A 15526-nucleotide genomic window follows, 5' to 3' on the forward strand; every position below is an offset into this window, starting at 1 on the left:
TGTTCCAATCATTTTCAGCTCTCTTCCACATTCATGATGAGGGGAAGGAAAACTGGAGAATTTCAAATAATAGATGAGAAAAGGTTTTTGTTATTGCCTTATCAGGGTTATTAATTTAATCAGACACTCTTTTGACAGTTACAATTATCAGAGTGGCATAGAAAATGAGCTGAGAGAGAATTGTTTCATACACATCTCTCTCTTTTATCAGTAATTCTTTCTGTCTCTTTAGCAAAGGGTGATAACTATTTAACATGGGATATAGCCTCTACCTGGGAAACACCTTATGGCCTGTGTTAGGCAGGAGGTCAGACTAGATGATCACAGTGGTCCCTTCTGGCCCTTAGAATCTATGGAAGATATAGCCTGTAAGGAGAGAGCTACCTAGGATTGCATATAGCTACACCAGGGGTGAAGGCATTGTAAGTAACTGCAAGTACAGCAACGCCTATTCTTACAACAATAACACTTTTCCATCTCCAACAGACTCAGATGATTCTAAATGCTCATAGGTGGGATTCTCTGTGCTTTCATCGTGTCTGGAATCTCTGTATCCAACAGCAACGAGTTAAATTCATTGATGCAAATTCTTACAAAATAACATTATCTACAATCTGACCCCCCCCCCCGCATTGTATATATATTTTGAATGCCTTACACAAAAAGGTGTGTAACTGTAACTTAACTAACAGCATATTAGCCTTGGGAACAGTTCACAATCCTCCTCAGGAGCTCAGGTAAGAACTGTAATACTGACAATCAGTGTATTTATAGACCGAATACTCTAGCATTGGATTTTTTTCCCAGTTAATTGGTGGAAACGAGGTCTTCCAGTTTTGAAGCAGAAGCAAGGGGTATTGGATGGAGGATGTATCCTCCAGTGCCCACTGTAGTGCTGTTATTTCATTTAATATAAGAAACCTGCCAACTCCACTTTTTCTGATGTGGAAGGAATAAAGAAGAGCTAAAATAAGAGGAGATTAAATAGCAAAAGCCTTCCATAATCTACAGGGAAATGATCCATTAATGTTTTATCCATTTTAGGCAATAGATCCCATAGTAAAAGCATTACAGCCTTACAGAATTCTCAGACCAGTGCCACCCCACTCAGCACCATTTTCTAACATCAATCATTTACCTTAATAAGCTTTGCAAATTTATCTCCAGGACATTTTTCTACTACAGTGTAATCTATTCTGCTAAATCTGGGTAAACCTGACAGCTTCTTCCAATTAGCCCTCCTAAATAAGCATATTCTCTGTGTGCTACAATAGGCAGATTGCCTTAAGATGAAGAAAATTAAGGAAGACAAGCTTGACACTAATAGAAATAAATGAGCATCTTTTCCTTTTGCATAAAGATGTCAGAGCAGCTTTCAGGTCTAGGAGATTTAAGCACAGATGAACCTGCACCACAGCCATCTCTCTTACTGCAATAACTAGAGGAAAGGTGCTTTAACAGAAAGTAGATACGTCTTTGAACAACGTATACCTTTATATGGACCAATGGAGTAATGAAATTAAATATGATTTTAATGTAATTTATGGATCATTGAATATATTAAAATTCATATTGGTTCAGAGACTGATAATTTTCAATTACACAAATGCGGTTTGCCTTCTTACTCACTTTTTTAAACAAAAGTACAACTTTATAGTTAATTCACCTTTCTGCAAAGGGACAAGGTCAGAAAGGAACAGCTCCCTAAATGGTACTGTGCATCAACCATCTAGGGCTGTGTAAAACAATAAAACTGGCTCTTTAGATTAAAAAAATATAATTATAATAGATTTTTCAGAGCTATTTACTATTAATGACTCTGTTATTACGTACTTAATTAGTTTTGTGTGACCATCAGGATATCAAAGTTTATACAGATGTTAAAATCCACACTCTAACAAAAATTAGCAATATTTAACTAAAACTAGAGATAAACTGTGATATTTATGTTTAAATGTAACCTTCCTACTTCAAAGCTCTTAATTTAAACATTGATTTGAGTTCAGCCCAGATTCTGATCCCTAACACAGCAGTGATTGTAGCAATTTCAGAGGTTACGTCCGATACTTATTGCTCACAATCTAGCCAAAGAGTTACGTGCATAAAAATATTGAAAAACTGTGTTCATAATGTAAAATATTATTCTAACTATGGTGATGGGCAACTGTCACAGTGGGCGTCATTCAGGACCCAATTCAGCAAAGCACTCACTTTAAACATGCTCCTAACTCGAAGTAGTTTCATTGATTTCAACAGCACTACTGAACATGCTTAAAGTTAGGCATATGCTTATGTTCTTTGCTGAACTGGGGCCTCAGTGGGAAAGACAAATATTAGATTCATAAGAATATAAAGGGAATATTTAATTTCTTAACTGTTTTATAAAGTCACATAATCTAGTACATCCGAGGAAGACATTTAAGAAGAACTGGGAGTCATTGTAAATAATTTAGGAGCTAAAAAAGTATAAGTTAGAAGTGTCTTAAAAATAGACCCTTTCATATTTTTAGAACCATTCATGTGTTTACAGATTTAATTTAAACCAAGCATTGACCTGCTTTCTATAAACAAATGCATCAATTATGCTGATTGCCATATGTTTTCTTAGCCGATTATATGAAGAGCTGCCTACATTTTTACAAGGAAATGTATTGTAGACTGCTGAGTGTAATGATAATATATACAAGCGGGCTAAATCCTGGTCTCTTTATTCACTCACATGATCAAAAACTTCTTGAAACTCCACAGTCAGAATAAAATTCTATTTAGAAAAAGAAAACTCAGAAAAATAATGGTTTGTGCATGAGTACATTTGGATTCACAAACAATCCATAGCTGGAAATACGTTTGCCTAAAATGTTGGGAAATTTTCAATAACATATACATTTGTTAAAATAAAAAAATCCCATTGGATTAATTTCTGAGCAGAAAAAGGACTATCTTCATCATTGCAATAAATGTATTTGTTATAAATAGTTTATTTGCAATTGGTCCCAATTCAGCAAAGTACTTCAACTTTAAGCATGTGCATTGTCCCACCAACGTCAATGGGCCTACTCTCATTCTTAAAGTTGGTCACATGCTCAAAAACAGGACCTAATCAGCTAGAGTAGTTTCTGAAACAATAATATCTGCAAGAATGATAGTCCTCCATGTGCCAATCAATCCAGGAGATAAATGGCTAGAAAAAAAAGTGTGTTTCTCAATTTTATATATCACTTTTATTTTCTAGGAGTTCATTCATTCAAACATTTTTGCTTTAAAAAGGTGTTTATAGCTAGAGGTGGTTGGAAAATTTATCATTGGTATTTCAAAAACAAATCTCAGCACTCTGTAAGCCAGGTGAAAAACAGCAACAATTTTTCATGAAAATTTCTGAAAAAAAGTTCACCAAAAATTTTCATTGAAACTTCCAAAATATTTTTACTAGCACTACTTACAGCCTGAAATCACCACCAGAGGAAAGCAAAATAATAGAAGTGTTTATGGCCTGCATCCCATGATCCTTCTGCTCACAGAAAACAACCGTTGTCTTCAATAAAGTTCTCTCACATCAGGCTCAGATTTGTGTACAACAACAAGCCCCAAAGCCACATGAATTTCGCCTTGTTTAGGGTTTCACTGCAAACTCAAAACTCAGACCAGATTTGTCAGCCAAGCGATGCTGGGCGCAGTTTGGCGTGAATTTAGGCAGATCCATGGTTTGAAATCAGAACTATTCTATTTATGATTTCACATTGGTCTAGCATGAAACCAGGAGACACTCAACAGTTGCAAGTGATGCTTGCTTTGAAATTTTAGGCTCATTTGAAATCAGAACTCCAATAGTGAAATTCACCCCTAAGCAGAGGGCCAGCATAAGGACTACATGTAGCTCACTGATAAATCTGTGTTACAAGTCCTCTTCTGTGCTAAGCTACGCAGGATATGAGTTCTTACAACCCCCAGTTATGTAACCTTGTCTCTTTAGCTCAAGCTGCAGAAGCTCATACTTTTTGTCTCCTGTGTGGTGCATTGGTCAAGATGGCGGCCATTACATATGCATTACCTAAGCTCTGTTTTGAGGACTTCAGTGTGACTTCTGGGGAATCTAAATGATGCATAGGCCCAGTGTGGGCCCTCTGCAGAGGAGTGAATTTCACCCCAAGTGGGTTTGGGGTGGAGGGTTGCAAACCCATGCAGATCTAAATCAAAGAAAATGTGACACAAACCTCCCTAAAGTGAAACCACCAAATTGGTTTTCGTGACTGACGTTCAGTTTTGATGTCTGAAGCCCAACAAAATTTGGGTCCTGGCTATTTTAGATACTGCACTTCTCTCTTAGGACAGCCCCAGATTGGAACTCTGAGGTTTTCAGTTGTGGGGCTTTGACTCTGAAATTGATCTCCACATTGGTTCCACAGAGCCAGAACCAAGATTTCATGTTGTCAGGTCTCTCTCTCTCAATCTCTCCCTCTCTCCATTCAGGCTCTTGCCACAGGGAGAGTTTCTTTGGTTGTTTGCATTCTCTTAAGCCAACATTCTGTCTTTTGAGTTGTTTTCATTTGTATATGGATTTATGTGCTTAGAGGCAACAAATATGTGCATTCTAAAAGTTTTTAAATAAATACAATTTTGAAATTTTAAGCTCTTGTTTTAGTTCTTTTGCTCTTCCTAAGTTTCTCTCTCCAAACAAATGCATTAATAGAAGTGACTGACATGAAACTGTATCCATTTATTGTCTAATTAATTTATAGACGTGGAGACCAAAGGAATGGACTTTTAAAATACTAAAAGGTCCAGCTATAATCCCCGAGAGAGTGATCAGATACTCCTCACAGACAAAGTGGAAATAGAGCTTTCCTTTAGAACTTATTCGCAAAGACCCGGGAAGAGCCGTTTTATAGCTGCAGTGTTCCTATTAAACATTGCTATTCCATGTAAATACATTTCTGTCTTCAGATGTACAAAACAGCAAGCCCATGTCTACCAGGTCCTGTATTAATGAAATGCTTTTCTATACCTCTCCTGATAGACTTCAGCAGATACTGTACCACACATAAAAGACTCTGTATGCTAGGTTTCTATGGCAACAGCAAAATCTTTTACAAAGTAGCTGTCTTTTTCCCAGTTATACTTATCCATTTGCTGCATTTAAATGAAACTAACTCTACAGAACTGTGCTTGTAGCTCCAGAAATCATGATACCGCTGTACTTATATTATCTTGGCAAGTACAGAAGAGCCAAACCCAATCAGCGAACTGAGAAATTATCACAAGTCCATAGCAGGTACAGTTTCTTTACATTTCTTTCAACTGATACGACAGATTAGGTGTAGCTAAGACTTGGAATAAGAAAACTGTTAATGGATAAAGCTCAAGGTTTTGCTTCAAGCTATTTGGGGGGGTTCAGAAATGTTTGCACAGGTACATTAGTTACAATGTAGTTAAACTTTTTGATAACAAACTCATGGCTCAAACTGGGCTGGAACTGGTTGGAGCAAACACTGCAATTATGCATTTGCATAATGTTCCTTTATATAAGAGAAGAATGGTTTTCAACCAGGGGTATGCACACCCCTGGGAGTATGCACAGGTCTTCCGAGGGTACAGCAACTCATCTAGATATTTGCCTAGTTTTACAACAGCTACATAAAAAGCACTAGCAAAGTCAGCACAAACTAAAATTTCATACAGACAATGACTTGATACTGCTCTATATACTGTACACTGAATTGTAAATACAATATTTATATTCCAATTGATTTATTTTACAATCACACCTCTACCTCAATATAACGCTGTCCTCGGGAGCCAAAAAATCTTACCTCATTATAGGTGAAACCGCGTTATATTGAACTTGCTTTGATCCACCTGAGTGCGCAGCCCCGCCCTCCCGGAGCACTGCTTTACTGCGTTATATCCAAATTCATGTTATATCGGGTTGCGTTATATCAAGGTAGAGGTAATATGTGATAAAAATGAGAAAGTCAGCAATTTTTCAGTAATAGTGTGCTGTGACATACTTGTATTTTTATGTCTGATTTTGTAAGCAGGTTGATTTTAAGTGAGGTGCAACTTAGGGGTACACAAGACAAATCAGATTCCGGAAGGGGGTACAGTTGTCTGGAAAGGTTGAGAGCCCCCTGTAATAGAAAACAAACAAGCAAAAGTCAGAGGGTTAAAAAGAAACACAGAAGAGGGACTGAACAAGCCATATGCCTTCCATTAGCCTGATGACTTTCAGCTAATTGTGGCTTTGTGTAAGTTCCAGGAGCAGTCCAGGAAAGGAACCATCCTTCCCCTGCTCCTCCTTGCTCTGCAGAGGTAGCAATAGTACTCTGGTCCATACCAACAGCAATCATACAGCTGTGGGTGGGTGGACCCAAGGCTCTGTCTATTCTATGCCTGTCCCCAGACCACCACCCTCCTACCTGCTCAGTGGGAAATAATGGGCACACCCAGATTTAAGGGGCAGGCAGCCAAATAAGGTAGGGTCTTATGCAGTTCAAGGGACTGTTGTATCCCATTCCCCTTTTCTTTCTCTATTTTTTATACTTTAAACTGTATCTTCCTATATGTTTATGCAGCACCCAGAACAATCTATTGCCAGATGATGTGAGCACATGGTGGTCTTCAATGTATGTATCCTCCCAACACCCCCATGAGGTGGAGAAGTGCTTTTACCCCCATTTTACACATAGGGAACTGAGACAATAAGTGACTTGTTTAAGGTCACCCAGGAAATCTGTGGCTGAGCAGAGACTTGAACTAAGGTCTCCTAAATCCTAGACAAGCACCCTAGCTGCTAGACCATCCTGGTTCAGGGTCTTTCATCATTAACAGGATAGAAATAATTATGCAGGTGTCATTTATACCTCTTCAAAACAATTCATATTTCTACAGCTAAAATAATCTTCCTCATCTTCTTCCTTGAATCATTTAATTGGCGTCCTGTACCTTACTACCTCAGATTCAAACGTTTTATTTGTATCTCACTATAAAGCTCTTGTCCAACACTGCCCCTACCACCTATCAGCTGTCATCACTTTTCTTTCCTACATTCTTCTCAGTTCTCACCTTACCAGGAGTTCCCTTTGTCCAGCTTCTCCTGCTCGTAATGCATTTTTATCCATGCTTCTCCCTAATGTTTGGCACAACATCTATCTGTCAAGCACATTTGATCTCTTTCTTCAAATGTTTCTGTAAAACTCACTTCTTCCAGGATTTCTTCTTCCTTTGCTTTTCCCACTATGCTATCCCATACCCTAACTGCTGTCTTGTCCTTGTTTGTCTCTCTCTTAGGTTGTAAATTCTTCAGGACAGGATTTGGGCCTGGGATTTCATCCTATTAGTTACTAGGGAGTGAAGAGAAAGGGCCCCTGTGAAAGGTTTGGGCTAGCCACCACCAGCTGGTGAGCCAAACTCAGGGAACAGAAACATATAATTAAGATTTTTGTTGTTTTTTGCCTTAAGATTTCTGAGCTTATTGGTTTCTAATTGAGCCTGGGCTGAATCTACTGTGTTCATATAGTGCAGCACCCAAAAATAGCCCAGATGAAATTTCACAGCAGTATTTGTCTATATTCTCTGTAGTCCAGCCTCTATAGACCCAGGGGCTTTTCATTTATAACATCATGCAAAATCTTCGTGCAGTGATTCCACAAAGTCAGTACACGGTATGCAGATATAATGGAAACGTTAAGCTATACGAGTTAATGATGGGTAATTTTTCATAGACTGGGAGGCAGAGCTCAGCTAAACCTCACCATCTTGCATAAACCCCCATAACCCTGCACAGCAGCAAGCCACTATGGAGAGAAAGAGAATCTTTCCCCAGGGAGCACGTGTATTACAATCCCTCCTGCAGTTCAGCCACAGTGGCACAGATCTTCTCCTCCATGCACAGTCCAGCCCAGAACATTTAAACCATTATTTTAACCTCATTTTCAGACTATTTCAAATGATGTCTCTGTTTAGAAGAACTCATTACAGAGTTGGTTGGTGTAAAATGTCATAATGCACAATGCCCCTCTCTCTCTAGGTTCCTCTAAGCAGAAAAGGTCCTGAAGCAAAACATCCCAAACTATGCAAAAATGTGGATTCTGATCCACAATCCTCCCTCGCAAATTTGGATGTGTCCAGACCTGTGGTTTCAGTGGCGTCTTTTTATGCTCATGCCTGACCCCATAAAGTGCTCTGAATGCTCATTGAAGACTGCAATTCACAGTATCAGACCCAGTGTTGTTATATTCAGCCCAATGAATGAATTTTGGAGTTCAAAGATCTTTTATGCAAACAGCAGCAAGGGATGTGATGATGCAAGGGAGGAAGGACGGCTCTTGAAGAATATTGATTTAGCTATATAGTGTAAAGAGCAGCTACTTTCACATTAGCATTTACACCAGAAATGCTCTCTTTAATTTAACTGGGTTGCTCATCTGTAATTTAATAGATTAGTCACTCAATGGAACGAAGCATTGAAGCAACAAGTAAATAAAGTAGACAGGATCTGCTGCTGCTGCATGACTTCTGTTTTGTCATGCTGCATGTGTCAGCATGGAGCAAGGATTGCTTTAATTACCAGTAGCTTTAGGTTCGGATGATTATTATGGTAAATTGTGAATCATGTTAATTTACTCTGGCAGCAGAACAATGGGATCACTTGCAATCTTTTGTGGGAGGAAAATAAACTTTACACACCGTGATTTCAGATGGGGTATACTCATGGAGGGATATTCATCAAACTGGTGTGGACTTGGAAATTAGCACAGCCTCCTGATCTCCTCACTAAGCCAGCAGAATTTGCTATGGCTATCCAACAGTATAAAAGCATTGAAGAGTCTCTAGTTCATCAGCTTACAATTTATCTGTGAAACTGCAGTGATTGGTGGAAACGTTGCTCCTACGACTTCTGAGTTTTAAAACTTTATTCAGTACTCTCAGGCCTCCACCCCCCCCCCCCCCCCCAGTTCTGTTTTTCCTCTCGCTTAACCCAGTTTAGCATCCCCCACTGGCCTGTGTATCTTGCAAAGTCAGATGAGGTTTGGAAATCAGGAGGCAGCCGGTTTTTACACAGAATGTGAATGAGTGTTCCTGGGGATTCTGTGGTGGCCTCCTTGGCTGAGATGAGTTAGTATTTACCTTAAACAAAAGAAGACACCAGTGAGACTATTTCTTATCTTGTATAGCCTAAGAAAATAAGGAAAGTCCAAATTCCAACAACTGAGGAACTCCTAATTTGACAGTTCAGAGAAATGGAAAGCCTGCATGTCCACTGAGTGGTAAAGCCTGGATCTCCCACTTTAATGCATGGACACAGAGGACCACCAGGAACATAAAAGAGTCTGGGTTTGTAAAAACAAGTGCTTCAGAGATCTAGCTGGGTGAAATACCATGGACTGGATGGCCAAGCCATTGGGTGGAAGGGGGTCTGTGGGAGCCTGGACTTGTATCTCTGCAGCATGCTTTACATTTCTGGATAAGATTATTAATTTCTTTCAATGTTCAGCCATCACCATGATGTCCCAATAAATGTTGAGTCCAAATAATGCCAAAGTAGCTACAATGAACTATTATTAAAGCCAGAGCTTAAGTGCTGGATGCAGTGCAGCCATTAATCCAGCAATATAGTGAATCCTTAAATGAAAGTATTGACACTCAATGACTCATTGAGCTGGTGAGGCCAGCCATTGTAGATACAGTCCTTGAGGGTCTTGGAGGGACGCTTAATGTAGCACCTCTAGAGATGGCAAATTCTAAGGGCGTGTTGAGGACTGAAGGAAGAACAGTAGCTAGATATAATCCATGGTTTTTCCTAGCTCCCTTTCTCTACTTCCAGGTTGGAAAAGGGACTAGAGGGGGAAGGAGCTGCTTTGATTATGTCTTTGTCAAGACTCATCAGACCAACATAAGTGTAAGCAGGTTCTGACTGAGCTCTCCCCTGACATCTAGTGATGCACTGGGGGGAAAGACTTCAGGAGGAAACTGTGTTTGCATAGACACACCTACTCTGCCTAGGTACACAGCATGATGGAACTGCATTGCCAAAATATTCCATTTTGGCTGGTGTTGGGTTACAAATTGCTCTAGTATTCGAATGCAGGGGTAAGGAAATGTTCCTATTCTTATTGTACAAGCAAAGGGCAGCAAAATTGTGCTTTGCATGCCCTGATTGAGGGGGTTACCCTAATCTGAACCTCACTTGCTAAATAGGAGTAGGAATACTTAAAGAATGTGGGTGGAGACAGGTGTTCTTATATAGCAGTCTGAATGCTGTATAAAGAGATACTCTCTAACCTTTGCCTCTCCATGTTTAAAGGCAGATCTGATTAGATTCAACTGAGAGTTGTTGTTTCTGTTCTGTGATTACCAGAGCCAAATCACCAATAAGCAGTTCTATGGGTTATGCCTTATACCTGGTATAGGGACAGTGGTGAAATGAAAGGCAATGCAGAGGTTTTACCAGGAGTTACCCAGTGAAATCACAAAGGTTCCCAGTTACCCAGTGAAATCACAAAGAGCTGAAATCACTAAAGACCTGGATTAAGTGGTAGAATCTCAGAACATGGTATCGCAGAAGTGGCAGTGAGCATCTAACAGCAGCAGGAGAAAAAAACAACAGCAGCGGTGAGCTGCGGAGGCTGGGACAAACATCCAGTTGCAGAGGTGTGCAGTGACAACGGAGACATTGCTCGACAATCCTCCCCCCATGCCTTTTTGGAGTGGAAAATGAACCTCTGTGAACACACCTCTGAACTCTGGGTCTTCGCTAACCAAGGACAGCCAACTGTGATTGGGGTGCAGCAGAGGAAGAGAGGACTGGCATGTTAAAGGGACATTCATTCCTCAGACTTTCCCACCACAAGGTGCCCAAAGCACTGTGTTGTTGGGTTTACTTATGGTTGCATTTTTTGAATGTGGTTGTGATGTTTCCCCAAACCAGTGCTGGGTTCTCTTTCCCTTTTGATAAACGTCCTCTTTTGTTACACACAGACCCCGTGCTTTCAAGAGGGAAAGTATTGCCTCTTAGAGGCTCCCAGAGATGGTGTTACATTTTCCCAGATTACTGGTTGGGGGCTTGAGCTCGTTCTGTTCTGTATTGTTAAGAGGAATCCGTACATATTGAACCTGGCCCTTGTTGCTGCCGACTCCAGCTGGCAGAAGGCTTACATTAGGGAAGTGACAGACAGAAATCCGGTCTATGGACTCTGCCAGTGGAACCAGAAATATCTCTATGTTCACTCAAAGTTTAGTAAGAACACTTGTGGACCAACCCCTCCCCCAGACCAGATTGGTGGAGAGAGGTGAAACAAAGCAGCTGTCCTTGGGGTGATCACTGGAAAAGGAGTGCAGCAGCCAAACAACATTGGAGACTGTAATTAAAGAGCCACCTATAGAACCCAGATAGTGTTTTCTCCTAGGGCAGGTCACTAGACACCTTCACCTCCAGCTAGTACCTTTAAGGAGGCACCTGCTCTTTCCTTTAATGCATGCAGTTATTCTCACCAACTCCCCTTCTCTCCATTTCATTTTTCTCTCCTCATAATCACATCCAAGCTACATTTATATTTGGTGTAAGGGCTATTTAGAAAAGCTGGACATGCACAAGTCCATAGAGCCAGATCTAATGCATCCAAGGGTGTTGAGGGACTTGACTGACGTGATTGCAGAGCCATTGCCCATTATCTTTGAAAACTCGTGGCGATTGTGGAAGTCCCGGACAATTGGAAAAAAGCAAATATAGTGCCCATCTTTAAAAAGGGGAAGAAGGAGAATCTGGGGAACTACAGACCAGTCAGCTTCACCTCAGTCCTTGGAAAAATCATGGAGTAGGCCCTCAAGGAATCCATTTTGAAGCAGTTGGAGGAAAGGAAGGTGATTAAAAACAGTTAACATGGATTCACCAAGGGCAAGTCATGCCTGACCAACCTTCTATTGCCTTCTATGAGATAACTGACTCTGTGGATATGGGGAAAGTGGTGGATGTGATATATCTTGACTTTAGCAAACCTTTTGATATGGTCTCTCACAGTATTATTGCCAGCAAGTAAAAAAAGTATGGATTGGATGAATGGACTATAAGGTGGCAGAGGAAGAGAGGACTGGCATGTTAAAGAAAGCTGGCTAGATTGCTGGGCTCAACAGGTAGTGATCAATGGCTTGATGTCTAGTTGGCAGCCGGTATCAAGCAGAGTGCCCCAGGGGTTGGTCCTGGGGCCGGTTTTGTTCAATATCTTCAATAATGATCTGGATGATGGAATGGATTGCACCCTCAGCAAGTTCTCGGATGACACTAAGATGGGGGGGAGAGGTAGATATGCTGGAAGGTAGGGATAGGGTCCAGAATGACGTGGACAAATTGGAGGATTGGGCCAAAAGAAATCTGATGAGGTTCAACAAGGACAAGTGCAGATTCCTGAACTTAGGACAGAAGAATCCCATGCACCGCTACAGGCTGGGACTGACTGGCTAAGCACAGTTCTGCAGAAAAGGACGTAGGGATTACAGTGGCCGAGAAAGTGGATGAGTCAACAGTGTGCCCTTGTTGCCAAGAAGGCTAACGGCATATTGGGCTGCTTTAGTAGGAGCATTGCCAGCAGATCGAGGGAAGTGATTATTCCCCCTATTTGGCACTGGTGAGGCCACATCTGGAGTACTGCATACAGTTTTAGGCTCCCCACCTCAGAAAGGATGTGGGCAAATTGAAGAGAGTCCAGCGGAGGGCAACAAAAACGATTAGGGGTCTGGGGCACATGACTTACAAGGAGAGGCTGAGGGAACTGGGCTTATTTAGTCTGCAGAAGAGAAGAGTGAGGGGGGATTTGATAGCAGCCTTCAACTACCTGAAGAAGGGTTCCAAAGAGGATGGAGCTCGGCTGTTCTCATTGGTGGCAGATGACAGAACAAGGAGCAATGGTCTCAAGTTTCAGTGGGGGAGGTTTAGGTTGGATATTAGGAAACACTATTTCACGAGGAAGGTGGTGAAGCACTGGAATGGGTTACCTAGGGAGGTGGTGGAATCTCCATCCTTAGAGGTGTTTAAGGCCTGGCTTGACAAAGCCCTCATTGGGATGATTTAGTTGGGGTTGGTCCTGCTTTGAGCAGGGGGTTGACTAGATGATCTCCTGAGGTCTCTTCCAACTCTAATCTTCTATGATTCTATGATTTTAAATTTTGCAAATTCTTTCTGCTAATGTCTCTAAGACACAGCCTTTCTTATCCATCCACACAGCTAAAACTCTTGTCCGAGCTCTCCTCTCACGTCTCAATTATGGCAACATCCTCCTCTCTGGCCTTGCCAAAAACAGCCTTGTTCTGCTCATATCTATTCAGAATGCTGCTACAAAGATCATTTTCCTAGCCAGTCGATTTGACCATGTCACCCCTCTCTTTTCATCTTTTCACTTGTTCTCCCTTCTCTGTCACACCAAACGTGAGTTACATGTCTTCACGTCTAAGCCTCTTCATAGTTAATCCCTGCTCTACCTATCATATGATTTATTAGCTAGCAGGCACTGGTTGCCTCCAATCAGCCCATGATGCCAGCCTCCCCAGCCCACTTGTTCAATTTTCAAGCAAGCACCTTCATGCTGCTGCCCCATATCTTCAGGATATGCTCCCTGTAAACATCCACAACACTATCTCATTATTCACCTTCAGATCCCTCCTCAAAACACTTATTTGCCATGATGCCTACAAAACACTTGACAACGGCTAGCCTGTTGGTGTACAGAGACCACTCCCTAGCTTGGTGACCAATATTGTCTCCTTGTTTCCTCATACTCTCCATCTGTCTGTATCTGTTCTCTCTTGTCTTATATTTACAGTGTAAGCTCCTTGAGGCAGGCACTGTCTTTTTGTTCTGAGTTTGTACAGAAAGTAGTATAATGGGGATCTGGTCCATGAGTAGGGGGTCCAACGTGCTATGCTAATACAACTAATTAATAATAGTACATAATAATCCACAGCATGGTAGCCAGGCCAGTGCAGTGAGTAAGTGGTTGACAGTTAAATAAGAGGCATATTCAGGCCCAGCAAAGACACAACAGTAGCAGGGAGTTGGCAGGGTCTAGGTACCCAGACAGCTAGGTGACTGTATCACCTGGGTGAAACCAAGATGAAATCCTGAGACATTAGAACCACCTGGGATTTGGGACTACTGAAAATCCGCCCCTGTAAATTTGGCCATCTGGCCACTGTGAACATCTGACCATAAAAGCTGCCATACAGCTTAGACCCTGGTCCATCTTGCCCAGTATCCTGTCTCCAACAGTGGCCTGTACCCAAGCTTCAGTGGGAGTGTACAGAACACAGCAATTATGGAGAAATCCATCCACCTTCCACTCCCAGCTTCTGGTAGTCAGCTGTTTAGGATTACTTTGAGCATGGGATTGCATCCCTGTCACAAGATCCCCTGGCAATGATTTCCACAGGCTAGTTGGGTTAAAAAGTATTTCCTCTTGTTTGTGTTAAAATGCTGCCTATCAGATTACCCTAACATTTCTCCCATTTACTTTTTCCACACCACTCATAATTTTATAGACATCTATCATTATCCCCCCTTAGTTGTCTCTTTTCAAAGCTGAACAGCCCTAATCTTTTTAGTCTCTCCTAGTACAGAAGCCATTCCATACCCATGATCATCTTTGTTGCCCTTCTCTGAAACTTTTCCAATTCCACTGTATCCTTTTTGAGATAGGGCAACCAGAACAGAACACAATATTCAAGGTGTGGGCTCACCATGGACTTATATTGTGACATTATGATATTTCTCTCTTTTTTAATCCCTTTCCTAATAGTTCCTAATATTCTGTTAGCCTTTTTGACTGCTGCAGCACACCAAGCAGAAGTTCTCAGAGAACTACCTACAATGACTCCAAGATTCCTTTATTGGGTGGTATCAGCTAATTTAGAACCCATCATTGTACAGTTGGGATTATTATATGTATAGTTGGGATTATTTTTTCCAGTGTGCATTACTTTGCATTTATGAACATAAGAGTTGCCATTTCATCTGCCATTTTGCTGCTGAGTCACCCAGTTTTTTGAGATTCCCCTGTAACTCCTCACAGTCAGTAGAGGGAAGATGTTGAGGGATTGTAACAATTAGAAAGGCATCAAGTTCCCAAGAAAAGTAACTCACGGAAATGAAAAAAAAGACCATTACACCTAACAAATAAACCCTAAATTTAGGCTACAAAGAAAAGTCATAAGCATAAAACATTGCAGGCAGAAGACCACCAGCAGGGTGGGGGCTACCCAATTTATTTTACTGGGTGCAACATGCTTTGTGGGCACATAGTATGCGTATGCACCTAGTCCAAGCAACTCACAGCCCTCAAAGACAGAGTATGGGCTCTTGGGGCCAGAGTGGCTGAATTGGATGAGCAAAGAGAGACAGAGAGGTACACAGAGGAGACTTTCAGGGACATAAAGCAGTCCCACCTCTTGTTCGACAGTCCCCATACTGTTAAAGAGGAAGAAAGCCTTGAGGCAGGAGATCATCAAGCTGGACTGGAGGGAAACAATCCCATAGTTGGGACCC

Source organism: Chrysemys picta, chromosome 3 (assembly GCF_011386835.1).
Source record: "Chrysemys picta bellii isolate R12L10 chromosome 3, ASM1138683v2, whole genome shotgun sequence".
In the NCBI taxonomy this organism is placed as follows: domain Eukaryota; kingdom Metazoa; phylum Chordata; order Testudines; family Emydidae; genus Chrysemys; species Chrysemys picta.